Genomic DNA, 14603 nt, shown 5'->3' on the forward strand with positions numbered 1-14603 from the left:
TCAGAAATTCTGGGATGAATCAAAGAACTCAATGATCATTCTGATTGCTTGGGCGTCGTAGCTTAATTGCCGTAATCTAAAATTAGTCTAGAAATAGCTGTGATAGACTAGGCTAAACTTCTCTACAGGTACTTTCTTCGGGGTTAAAAGGTCCATCGAATATCATGCCTACAGATACGGTACTTGTAGGTTACCGTGCCGCATATGCTTTTCGGGGGATAGATTATAAAATATTTTGCTTTGCTCTACTTGTCCTGATCATATATTAAATGCATCAATCATTCTAACTGAGCTGAGTGACTTACGGGCCGCACTAACGTTAAACTTTCATACCAGGTCAGGGGCCGCAAACTATCGTCCTACGGGCCGCAATTGGCCCGCGGCCCGCGAGTTTGAGACCCCTGATCTAAACCCTCATATTTTAATAAATCATGAAGATTTGCGTTATCATTCCTCGTCCTATTCATTATGATGGCGCGATTAACAAAAATGAATACTCTTGTTTAGCCAGCGTTTTTCTTTCAGACTTCACAATTCTGATATTATTTCCAGCAGTTCGCGGAATATCATTCTCCACAAAGTGGCAAAATCTGCCATTGCGTTGGGTGACTAATTTACTACTAATTTATACACTGAAGTCACCCACGAGGAAATAAAACTTTCACTAACACTAAACTTTAAGTCTCTGTCGCATTATTGGAAATGAGAAATCTTGTTCACGCAGTGAAGGCCAGCCTCGGGTTATTGCAACCTATGCAGCCCAGTGGGACCCGCATTTCCATATATTCCGCGGTCAATAAATCAGTCAATAAATTGAATTCAATAATTTAAATCATGCTCATATACAGTGTTTCCCCATAAAATCGACCTGAATCTCAAAATTTATTGTATTATAAGCCCTCGCTTCAAAATAAGACGTCCTAGTCGAAAGTGCAAATTTTTTTTGACTCAGTCGGTAGCGAGTAATTTCTACTACACGTATTAAATGAATAATAATCTATATCAAGCAGTTATTTCAAATAAAAACGTGTTATTGATGTCAAGTAAATTGATATCGGCAATTCTCTACTTTGTAATTTTGTTTTTGATAAATGAAAATAAAGGACATCCTTAAAAAATAAGCCTTAGTGTATTTTTTTTTCAAATGAAAATTGTGGTTTTCGTGGAAACACGGTAGGTCAGTGTGTTTATTTTGTACAGGCAAAATTGTGAAGAGAAATTACTTTAATTGTGATTTTGGACTTTCTTGATATTATAAACAGTAAATACGAATCTCTTTTCTATCAAAAAACATCATTATAAGTTATGATTCATATCTCTACATGGAGTGGGCCGGCCGATCCTAAGTTTAATGTTCCCCGCGTGTTCCTTTTCGCTGAGATTCACGTTTATGGAAAAGCCACGAAAGTTCATTTCTCAGCAAATATACACAGCAAGAAGCAGTAGTTGAAAATAAAATGAACATAAAATGTATCAACAAAAACAGAATAGCAGGTTAATTAGGATTTGTTATTCCCTTAGCCATAAGGCGAGTTGACGGTGTGCCGAACACTCTAGAAACTTTAATTATTATCGGGGTAATCAACGCCGCGTCGATGACGATGCGCGTTGTGTCAGTCAGCTTGTCGTGCTTGTGCTGTATGGTTGTGATGAAGACGCGGCGTTTGTTATTGTTTATACAGTCTTTCTAAAGCAATGGTATATATGTAATAAGCTAGTATTTAGAGATGGATCGAAAAGTAGAACGTTTTTCCATGTTAATATGTCGTACATAATTCCTTTCAGATATTATTTATGCTGAATAAAAGGTATTTGCGATGTTTAGCGGGCAATATTGGAATGAATTTAGCTTTTGAAATTTGAAATAGTTATTGTTGGAAAGGATCTAAGTGTGGATAAAAATATAATCTCGCACCGTTTCGTATTTTGTAAGTTCGATCGTATTTTTCTCAGGTAACAGCCTGTTTGCATGCGCTGCTTGATACAAGTGGGATTTGCGTTTTGTATGTTTTAATCGTCGCTTTTAGGAGATAATACGATGGAGCACCCAATAATCTGAGAAGCATTCCACTGTACGGATAAACCGAATTTCAAATGTACATTCTGTATGTTATGTAATTTTTTATGTTGATTTACAGCTTTTGGACGAAAAAAGCTGATGGTTTTGGTTAGCCCTAAATAGATGTTTACCGAGCATCTACTCCCTTGCTTAAAACGATTACAGAAGCCAATCATAAATAACTTAATGAAGACGTAACAGCCGTCCAACTTTTGCACTCGGGACCGTTTTTTTTACCACGGTTGCCAGCATTGACTGTTCTTTATAGTTTCGACTAGCATCTGTCACTATTTTAGTCTTGTCTCAATAATAAAAAAATAATTTTCAAAAATTTAAATGGATATGACAAAAATTAACTGCCGTCACGTCACCACTTTTCAAATGCCGAGATGTTGGGATGGTTTGAAACAAAATGGTCTTATTGCAAATTTAGGTTGTGAGCGCCAAGTACGAAAACACCCAAAATATTCTTGTGCTGATAGACAAACTTTTCTGGGATCAAAGGTCTGAAAAACCTTCATTGCGTGTGAATGATACACGTCATCAAGGTGTCATTTCGTAATATCGAACGCGCCCCTGCTCTCGGCTTTTGTCAGCCCTGGGTAATTAACGCGCGCATGGACGGGCGTTCCTGATTGGACCGTTTTTATCGGATTGCGCAAGCCATCGATATTGCGGGCGACGCCCAGTGCAAGTATTGCGACTGTAACAGCTATTCCACGGTAACTTACGCATTGAGTGGTGTACACATAGCAACTGATAGTAATTGATCAACTATGTTGGTCTAGTCTAGTGCATTCATTTAACATCTCATTTTCTTGTTCCAGCTTAATATACATGGCATAGGCCTATATAGCATATTGTAAACTCATCGGTATCAGAAGAGGTTGAATATTGGGAAGAAAATGCAATCGACCCATTCATTCTACACAAACGTGCCAAACAATTTGCAGGTTTCATCAATTTTATATCTAGATTATGATTTTCCATTCGACCGTTGCACACCATGCTAAGCGTAAAAAATTCATACCATCTCACTGCGTATTCCTCACCCCCGGGATAAATATGTGCATCCTATCCTATTATTACCCCTCCTGAAACTCTTTTTTGAATTCCATGAGCACTGTTGATTTTGACCTATAGTCACTGGCGTATCTAGGATATGACGTCCATGGCTCGTGACATGAGAGCCGTCTGAATAGAGGCGCAAAAAGAAGAAATGTATGGCCGTAAAATGTTTCATCAAATAATTTCAAGTTGAAAATATTTGAAACTAGTGTTTTTACTTAAATAGTAACATACACGTATCTCAATTCAATAACATTCGTTAAAAATTGTCAGTGAACGATGAAGGGGCGAATTTGAAAAATTTGCCATGGGAGCCATTTTACGTAGGTCGCTGCCTGTATCATTGCTGAATTTACGTGTTTGTATGTGGTGGTTCAAGCGGATGCATGTCGGTGATAACTTGCCATCAGGTCAATGCATTTGGCACTACATAGTTGAAACACCAGTCGACGAGGTCCCCCCCTCCGGAATCCGGATCGTTTGTACAAAGCCCCCGCCACTAATGCGAAATTATTAGATTTGAAAAAAAACAGCACCGCTACTTCAAAATGAAAAATGAGTAATTATCTAGTTGGGGTCAGAGGGTTCGGGTTAGCAATGGTTTGGAAATTTGAATATCCAGCGAAATCTTCGTTCCTTGTCCTCGCGCTAACCCTAACTGGATAATTGTATACTTTTTTATTTTTAACAATGGCGGAGGTGTTTCTTTGAGTTTTTTTTTTATAAAATACCCAAGGAATCTTATATTTATTGAAAATATTGCAAAATACATTTAATTAATTTTCAAATGTTTATTTTCAATTCGCAATTAGCCTTAAATCAAAACTTCTGTTTGTGTTCCTTCGCGCACTTCAAGCATAAAAAAAGTTAATGTTTTTTGGTGAATAATAATAACGGGATCTTCAAATGTTTCACAGATACCGAAAAAGAATGAAAACTCAGACGACGAATCTCAAAGCAAAAATCTTGCAAATATCTTCAGAGATCGCCAACTTCAACTTTTAAAAGGTAAGTAAGGTGGTTCATACAGATGCAGGTCGATGATAGCTTTCAACCAGGTTCATGCAATTATAACTTTGGTTTGAAAGGCCAACAGAGGAGGCTGTAATTTGCATTGTGATCTAGGTCGAATTATTGGTTTCATTATCTTTAGAATAAATTAAAATACGAATTACAAATATTTATTAGCAAAATTGCTAAATACATAAATTTTATTATGCAGAGTTATTTTGACTATGTGAACTTGCGTCCAAATCCTAAAGAAGTTTGATTTGGCATCTTCATCGGATAATGGACCTTTCCCCGAGCATGGACTTCCTTGTTTACTTCGTGACATTGGCCAATCATCAAGATGCAAAAAGTGACGTAACAATGCCCCTTTTCGCATCCGCTCAGACACTTTTCTCACTCAGACAGATTTTCAAGCGTGATTGTAAACATTACCTCGTTTTCGCGTTTTTGAACTCTATTCGTTAGTTTTCAGTTGTGTTTTGGGAACTTAAATAAAAATCAGATAATTCAATGATCACTCTGTCTTTCTAGGAGTTTCAATTTAATTGCAGTAATAAAAATTAGGCTGTGATAGACTAGCCTGAAATTCTTTACCGGTACTTTTAAAAAACAGATTGTTGTATGCGATGAATCATAATGATGGTTTGAAACACATACCCCATTTTACAGACGCCAACTCGCAAAAGCACTCTTAAAATAGCCTTGACAATTTTGCAATGATAAAGTATAGGGAGAATTTTCCGAGGGTCAAAGGTCGGGGAAAGGTCCATATTATAGTTATTAATTATGACACTAAGTTCTTAAAAATATTTAACAGATACTGAAGAAAGTATATATTACGACCAGTCTCAAACATGATTCGAAATTCTTGTCATGCTCGTTTGTTATCATGGGCTGACATATTGTTGAGAAGATCGTCAAATACGTCATCCACTTTGAAAAGGTAATTGTTGGAAATATAAGTCCTTTTATTCAATTGTTTCTCATGCTGTTATTGTTTTGGTCTGGAAATAGATTAACGAAGTGATCCAACAGCCGAGATGAATCAATATTTTGCATGCTCATCAAAAAAAATCAAAATTGATCGATTTCTTTTCATTTCCAGACAAAGAACTCCCTAATATTCGAATATCTAAGAAGGCCGGTGACGATATTAAACCGACTAAGGTGAAATACAGAATTTACTATCCATAGCAATCTGTGTCTTAAAGAATTATTAATTTATTGCGGAAATGCTTCTAAAAGATTAGGAAGTTAATATCTTTAATTGACTTTTTCTTGCTATTGCTCAGAACAAGGTTTTAAAAAAACAGCAGCGCAATATTAGATACCAGAGTTACGAAAATTTATAATGGCATTACCTTGTTCATTCCTATTTGAGCCTGGATCTAGATCTCTTTATTTAATCGCTACTCGTGCGGTTATTATTTGATCAAAAAATTAGGTATGTACCAGTATAAATGTACCAATAATCAACTAATTGTTTTGTTATAATTTACAGACAAAAAAGTCGTTATTCCCGTTTCCAAGAAGACCGCGGCGACTCCAAGCGGCTAAGGTGAGATAAAACAATACATAATCACGGGAAACTGTTTAATCTTTCATTCATAGTGGTTGAGCTACCAGAATCTTAAACATGTTTTTCAAGAGATTATTTTACGCTATTGCATTTTACGCTATTGCTAAACTAGACTTTGAAAACGGCCTCTTAATGCTAGATAGCGACTCACCGGAATTCGGAATGCACTTTTTGATCGATGGGCCCATTTCCTACTCAAATTGCTTTTATATATTCGAATATAATAATCAAATGTTCTTCATTTTTTTTTCAGGTCAACCGACGAAAATACTGTTTAAACAGTTCAGTTTAAGTTAAGTTTATGTTAGTTAGTAGTACGACCAGTTCGTGCATGTTTGAACCAGGGCCATCGGGCGAAGAGAGAAGTGCGAAGGGAGCGAAGATGTTAGATTTGACTCTTCGCTAGAGGATTCTTCATTTATGCGGTATTATGAATACATTCGTCGGTCAATTTATTAGCTAGTCAGCAAGGAATTACTAGATTAGGGATCGACAGACGAATTTGGAGCTAGGTGTTTAAATGGCAGTTATTAAGACTGTCTGGTAGGGAAGCAACCCAGTCCGGCGAGTAATATATTTTAAAAAGCTATTTTTTTCCGTAATGATAATCTGCTCTTCGTGGGCGTGCACATAGTGCATAGATTGATAAGTATAAATTGATATTGGCAATTGGCCATAAATGATAACTGAGATAGTGCAAACTAACCATGTTTTTCTTTTAATAATGCCGAAACCTTTCTATGATCAATTGATTATGTAACTTGTGTTTTGAACTGCGAATTTGCAGCAGAATTGGTTCTTCAAATTTGACCGACCAAACCTAAAGAAAGGTTTCGGCTAGGCTGAGCAATTTATTGTGAGCAATTTATTATGTACATTATCCCCTTTAGCTTTGTACCACCCAATCAATTTATACCCACAATGCTGCGTCAAAGAAACCTTTGGGAATCGACTCATTTCTAAAAAATTTTGCTTTCGATGAGCAATACTTAACTTATGTAAGTCGTTTGTTTCAGCGTTATTAATGTCCTCCAATGTAAACCTAACTGCGGGTGCAAGCTCATAAGCGCCAGAGCTGCCGCTTGGGCACTTAGTGCCATAACGGCCGTCGCACAAATTGTGCAAACAAACCTCAACGAAACTAACACCCAACACTCTGAGGTGTTCTTGGGTTATACAAATGGGTTTTTTCACTTCTTGCCATAATATTCCAACTGGCAAGTTTGAACATATTAAACTGTTTGTTTTTTCAGGTGCTGGTAGAATTGGATGATCTGTACGGAGAACCGGGAGATAACCCCATTACCGTACGCAAATTGGTTTCACAATAGTACATGGTTTTCCGATTGACCACTTCTCAAGCCGCAAAGTGACAGATTTGAGCGAAGTCTGTGCAACGAGACATGCGATGGTATGGCCAAATTTTATGTAAATAAACGGTAACACTCTGTATCATCCCATTTCATGTTTGTTGACGCCACACATAACTGTTCACTTTCCGGCTTACGACTTTTGGCAGGAACTGCTACATGGAGAATATCACCGACGATTTTGACATCGGGTTTCATCTCTTCTCCATCTAGCAAAGTTATATCGTCCAAGCAAACCTCTTCGTATTGACCACGAACTGTCTTCAGAACGTGCGCTAGCCCTTTATGATTCAATTCAGTTAATATGGCAGACATCTCTTATTTAATTTATACCCTGTTATATAAAACAAAACCATTTATTTTCATAGAATTTAAATGTTATTCTAACATGTGTGATGTTTAGCTTACATACTTTGGTTGTTTGATAGATATAACAGTAGACCAAAAAGGTAATAAACATTTGACCATTTTATAACATATAATGAAATTTAAAGTACGCCTAAAAAGCAATTCAATACATTATAGCGGTCACCCTATATCTTTTAAACGCTATCTGCAGCGAGAAAATCGGGAATTAATAATATCCGACTGCGACTATATTTCAAAAAAACAAATATCCATTTAAAAGCGACATATATCAACAACAGCAAAAACAGACGCGGACATCGATAAATCTTAACCAGACTTTCCAGACATAAGTGTTGTGTTAATTTATAATGCTTAAATAAGGCAAGCACGCAAATTATACAAGTTAACTTAATATTCTATTAGAGTACATCCAGCGAGAGACATGTTTTCGCGACCAGCTTCACTATCCGAATGTCCTTCAAGAATGTCCGCAGCGCAACGTGCTTGACAATGACGTCAGGGCTCTTGATCATCACCATATAGTGACAATTCACGAACACAACATTCAAATCGCCAATAAAACCTCTTGAGGCCCGCAATAGGCAAAAATCACTAGACCGTGACTGGGGGCTAGCAAAAAAAAAATATTCATCTAAAAATCATGCAACTAACTTTTCCGACCGTGCGAATGCCTTCAGATTCCCAATAACACCTCTCAGAGGCCCGCATTAGGCAAAAAGCACTAGACCATGACTAAGGGCTGGCAGAAAAAAATATTCATCTAAAAATCATGCAACTAACTTTTCCGACCGTGCGAATGCCTTCAGATTCCCAATAACACCTCTTGGAGGCCCGCAATAGGCAAAAAGCACTAGACCATGACTAAGGGCTGGCAGAAAAAAATATTCATCTAAAAATCATGCAACTAACTTTTCCGACCGTGCGAATTACTTCAGATTCCCAATAAGACCCCTCAGAGGCCCGCAATAAGCCAAAATCACTAGACCATGACTGGGGGGTATCAAAAATATTCAACTAATTTTTTCGACCGTGCCCATGCCTCCCAGATTCCCAATAAGATCTCTCGGGCCTGGCCCGCAATAGGCAAAAATCATTACTGAAGATAATTTGGAAGATTTAATATTTTATTTTAAATCGTACACAATACCAAATAAAACAGTTGAAATGAAACATTTATATGAAAATGTATAAGATGTTGATGGCTGTTGATGGAATTTATTCTTCTTCCGATTCTTACGGCACACTCTCTGTGGACACATTCTCTGTGGCGACAAGTTCATGGTATTCCGATTCCGGGAAATTTTGTCCAATGTATGTTGATGGTTCATCGGTTCTTGTTTTTTTTTTTATGGGGGATTCACATTCTTCCGGCACGGTCTCTGTGGTTACATGTGTGGCGACAGGTTCGTGTCCGAATTCCAGTAATTTTGATCCCATTATTACCAAATCGCTTATATGCAGTTTGAATTTGCATGTGCCCGTGTCGGAAAAACGTTTCTCAGGCCGAAACCAACCTAATATCCGGTAGCCTTTGTGTTGACGTAGTGCCATTTTTAAGAATCCCAACATTTTTCGGTAATTGATTGTTTTCGCAGGCGATACATTCAGCAACTCCCGTTTGAAAACGGCCAACGTCAGTTTCCTGCTGCTGTAGGGCTCCCATTTAACTTGCATGCCGGGTATATGTATTTTGATTTGAGCCACCAGCATTCTACTCTCGACATAACTGGCTGGACAGTCAATTCCATATCGGCCATCGCAATAATTATGTATACATCTTTCGATGAAATTTGAACTTGTCACTTTTATGTTTTCAGCATTAAATCTGAATGCAGTCATGTCTGTTGAGGATAATTGCCCAACAGGTATATCGGATATAATCGGGACTGGAGGGGCGTGAGCGGGCAAAATTGGATGATTAGTGGTTATCACCGGTATTCCTCTCCACTCATTCTCGCAGGTCGGATCCACTACAACAATATGCTGTCCTATCTGCAACATGTTCTCCAAACGGATAACAATGGAGTCCATGTTAATACCAACAATGAGGACAGCCATTTTCAGGCCGAACCTCAAATACAACATTCGGTAATAATTTACCGATATATTACCAGTTTTTGCCCCTTGGCTGTATGTACCATAGCCGTTGACAATGTTTTGCTTGGCTTCTTTGCATGGAGCAACTCCCCTATTATTTTGAACCCTTCCTCCATGGGCTCGTCACATTTCTCTATATCTGCTATATGCTTTTCTTTTTACTCGGTATCAATGATACGCTGTAGATATGCAAAATTATGCATATCTAATTCCCTAATTAGTATAGACATACCGGTAGTTGAGATCTATAAGTACAAATAAACATTTTCATTAACGTACTACGAGAGATGCATTAGGGGATGCTAAAGCTAAAATCATTCAAAACATTGTTCGATACCAATGCTTACCTACCCATTGTAATTCGCGGACCAGTGACATTAAATATAATGACGTCACGAACTGACGTTTTATTATAAAAAGCAATGAATACCACCAAATTATACAATATAGCGGTCACCCTTCATCTTTTAAACGCTATCTGCAGCGATAAAATCGGGAATTAATAATATCCGAATGCTACTGTATTAGAAAATAACATATATCAATTTAAAAGCGACGTAACATATATCAACAATAGCAAAAAAAGACGCGGTCATCGATAAATCTTAACCAGACTGTCCAGACGTAAGCGTCGTGTTAATTTATAATGCTTAAATAAAGCAAGCACGAAAATTATACAAGTTAACTAAATATCCTATTAGAGTATATCCAGCGAGAGACATGTTTTCGCGACCAGCTTCACTATCCGAATGCCTTCAAGAATGTCCGCAGCGCAACGTGCTTGACAATGACGTCATAGCTCTTGATCACCATATAGTGACAATTCACGAACACAACATTTCCCTCAAAAACATAGTTATTCAAATAAGTTGGTTGTCGTCTCCTGCGCCGAGGTCTTGTATTAACAGGAGAGAAAAAATCCTGCAAAAACAACATTAATTAACAAATTTTTCACATCGTCTCCTTCACTTCGCTTTCGAGGCGCGCCACTTTCGAACTCACTGGAGTGTGTCTGGGAGTGGAATTCCCCTTTTTCCGGTGTCTAAACTTTCAATTAATTATCCTCTTCGTGAATTGAGCAACACATCGCCTAAATACCCCTTCAAAGGTCCCCGAGTGGGCGGGGCTTCACACGCTTTTTCTCGCCACTGAGGACGACTCATCTCGGTCTTCGCTTAGCATAGCCTATAGTCAGCCAAAAGTAAACAAACATACCATTCGTAGTTTTTATTAGTTGTTTCTTTGATTTTTCTCTTCTACGTGTGAAATACACTCTTTTGCAACTATAAAATAAATAAAGAAGGTAATATATACAATAATTTGATTCCGATGTCGACTGAACTGTGAAAATGGTCAGTGTCGCTTCAGAATATTGATTACGAGAATCTTGGCAGACTATCAATATCATTCTGACTCAGAAACACTGACGTATGGCGCATCATACTATTAATGCCGTCTTTACTTGAAACTATGATCAGTGGATTAAGGCATTAACGGTGATTTCTCATCTTGCGTACATGCTTACTTTGTGAAGATTGTTGTATACAAGACACTAGCTATTATTAGTTAATGTGCTATATGTAAATGGACTCTTGGTTGGTTTTGTAGAACTCTGTATTGTCAATATTATGTGAAATTTAATGTTACGTATTTTGAATCTGTACGATATTTAATTTTTAAGCAAATACCTATGTTTTTGCTTTATGGTTAACGCTTTACCATTTTTGTGGTTCCGCTGTTGTTCAACCTTTGAAATAATTACATTAGCGATCGTGTATATTTTTGTGCCAACGTTTTGCATTCTTTTAATATTATGGGAAATTTAATTTTATATTTCTTTAATCTATAAAGTAAAAACGATGATTCAGCTTTATGTTTTTCATTGTACAATTTTAAGTTTTCGTAATTTTCAAAATTGCTTTCGGGTGGGGGTGAGCTTTGTACCCGAAGCTAGATTGTAATATTCAGCTCTGTGTATGATTTACAGCAATTTTATTTGTCTATCGATCCACGTTTACCTTCGAAATAGTTAAAAGCAACAACTATGTGGATTTAATCCGATAAATTATTTCATTTTATATTTTTGATAATCTTTGCTTTAGCGATCGTTCATATTTCGTGCTGTTTATTGATTGGTATGGTATTATCTAGATTGTGTACTTCCTTAATCTTTAATCATAGCGTGGCAGTCATTTGTTTAATTATCCAAGTTATGAATTTTTTGCTATGAGTAATAAAACTACGTTGTGTTGGAATGATACGATTATTCTTTTGTTTCATCGCATTGGATGTAGGGATGAGTTGGGCTTTTTTTTATACACACAGCTTGAAACAGTAGTATACGGTGTAAATACATGGAAAGTTGGCGACTTATATTCATTCAGATAGTTTTCTTGCGTAATGGTCCTTTTAATGGTTATCTGTAAACATTTCATTAATGAGTTATGTACATTTGATGCATATTATCATTTGGAAAAAGACTGATTTGTTTTATTTTGACTGCTAAGGTTTGTGGGTCTGATATATAACAAAGAATAGACAATAATGGTCGTGGTGCACCAAAGGCCATCAGTATTGTGCATTGAAACTATAAAACCTAATTTGAGAATCATCCAGTAGGCCGAAAATTGTAATATCAAAACGAGGAGTTTTATGTCTCCTATTCCTGGTGACCCCAGGCAAATTTGCGTCATGTTTGCAAATCAAGTTGCGGTATATCTAACCGTTAGTGGGCAATGGTGATCTGTTAAATGACAAACTGGTTCTTGGCACAAGGTGCGATCATCCAGAAACGGAGGTGTGCAACAGTTGGCCCGGGGCCACAACCCGGCTTTAGTGTGGCCCTTGTCAACACTAGGGATAGATTTTTATCAAGCATAAAATCCGAATCCAACAGTCTATGTTCAAAAGGTCGCTCACGTAGGCAAAAAGTATATAAGTTTTTTGTTCTTGTCGCTGCATTAAATCGTTCTCCGTTTTGCCCGGTGTCTTTTTTACTGGAAGGCTATACTAAAGCTGAATTCATTTTATCGCCTTTTCCGCATGAAAAACAGAATTTTTTGTGTGACCCGGCTAGATGTCGGAGGTCGGTATGTCGGTATATGGCTCCCCGACAAAAATGTTGCACACCCCTGATCTAGAAACTTGTTAAAATATTTTTATTAGGTGAAGAATACACTAAATCTAGTGAGAGAAAAACAAGCAATGCTGTCAAGTTTTCATAAAAAATAATGAGTATAAAAAATAGGAATAAAAGGAATATTCGAATAACTAAATAGATGCATGAGGTAAAATATTAATGTTCTATCAATTCTATCAAAAGTAGAGCTTTAAATGAAGAAATTGCGTTTCAGGTTTAAACGAATCAGATTGTATCTTAAATTTATATTCGAAACTTTCATGGTCCTTTCCGTGCAACATTTTGTAAAAAATATCAGCGGGTTTGGATTCGACGTGTTGTTTTCACACTGACTTAAAAATCTGCTCTGCTGACTTTACGTCGCGGAGTAACGGATCTTTAAAGATTATCAAAATTTAGTAGATGCTATTTATTTTTTACCTTGTAATCTCAAAACCTAAGAAATGTGGCAACTAGTCAAACTATGTTAAACAAAACTTTCATAATCCTCAATATTCAAAAACTATAAACCTAATAATAAACAGGCATTTGATCCACGCTATCTGAAAATAGTTTCTGTAACAGTGCCAACAACAAATAGCCTGAAATTACCCCGTAAATCAATACAGCAGGAAGCAAAGCGAAATCTAGTTTAGCGTGGCGTAAGTATCCTAACAGCTCCAAAGTAAACCCCCTTTCCATTTTCTGTCCGAATAATGTTGAAATTGAAAATTGTTGTTAAATTTTTTAAGCGTTAATATTTGTTATTGGCTCAATCTTTAGAATATACTAAAACCCGCTAGTGGCCCTGTGCATTCGTCAGTTTAATGTTGTGGTACAATCACTAGATAATTTTGTTCTGGAACCTTGTAAAGTTTCTCGGGGTTCAAGTTGCTGATGTTTTGTATACAAAATGAATGAAATCCTTTTTTTTTGTATTGCAACTTTAATACCTACCAAGCTTTTCTTTCTTATGATTATTTTTACTGATTGGAATATAAATTTTATTTTAATTGTAAGTAGTGATGAAAATACTGTTTTGTAATCATTAACCCTGCCTATATGGAAGAAATCTATCTAAATTATACATATAAGCCCGCATAATTTATTAGTAAAATATTGAAATCACATGTACACAATATATTATCTAATAGCCTACTCTAGTTTCAATATATTAACAGTAATTATAGTCATAAAATAGGGATCGTAATGGGAGTAGTAGCATATGTTTGGAAACATTTCTTGATATAATTTTTTTTAAACAAATAATTTCGATTTTTGTAAAAATCTTTCAAATGTGCTGAATTAGGAAAATTAAAAGACATAAAACTCAGGAAATGTCATTTACGGTAAACCTGACATTGGTCTTAAATTAAAAAAAAATATCATCAGGCATAGGCTACACGATAGATCCCAATCTTCTATTTTAAACAGGTTATATTGCAAAATTCTATATATTTATTAAACTAAATCAAAATAAGAAGTGATTTGGAAATGAGATAGGTTATTGATTAAAACGAAAAAAGAAAAAACTAAGCCAGGAGCACAACAAAACCGCTACAATTTGTAGTCAATTTTAACTTGAGAAAAAAAATCTACAATTGAGAAGGTAAAATTTACATGCAATACATTTTTCCTTCAGGAATCATAGGCTAGTTAGCATCCTAGAGGAGAACATATTAGTAGAAATATTCGCATTACACGAAAAGTTCGAAAAATGCTGGAATCTATTAAATAGCAACGATGATACAAACAACAAGAGTTTTATTCTAGTTTTTCTTTTGAGAGACAGATATTCATCAATCAAATCAATCACTAAACGCTATAAAAAGTCGAGTTCAAATTGAATTTGCCTGACCACCTAAAGCAGGAAATGGCATTTGTAGATATGCATTCGTGCCTATAGTCGACATGTTATGTGTTGTCGCATAC

At 36.3% G+C, this 14603-nt stretch overlaps 2 long non-coding RNA genes across 2 annotated transcripts; both read left to right on the forward strand.

The window, feature by feature from the left end:
* Positions 1 to 2884: 2884 nt before the first annotated feature.
* LOC120335011 (uncharacterized) lies at positions 2885 to 5305 on the forward strand. Its single transcript, XR_013476168.1, has 3 exons — positions 2885 to 3012; positions 4045 to 4135; positions 4956 to 5305. It is a non-coding gene; the product is annotated as an uncharacterized LOC120335011 (long non-coding RNA).
* Positions 5306 to 5981: 676 nt separating this feature from the next.
* Positions 5982 to 11862, forward strand: LOC144425664 (uncharacterized). Its single transcript, XR_013477585.1, has 3 exons — positions 5982 to 6142; positions 6971 to 7128; positions 9274 to 11862. It is a non-coding gene; the product is annotated as an uncharacterized LOC144425664 (long non-coding RNA).
* Positions 11863 to 14603: the final 2741 nt, after the last annotated feature.

This window comes from Styela clava, chromosome 1 (assembly GCF_964204865.1).
Source record: "Styela clava chromosome 1, kaStyClav1.hap1.2, whole genome shotgun sequence".
Taxonomy (NCBI): Eukaryota; Metazoa; Chordata; class Ascidiacea; order Stolidobranchia; family Styelidae; genus Styela; species Styela clava.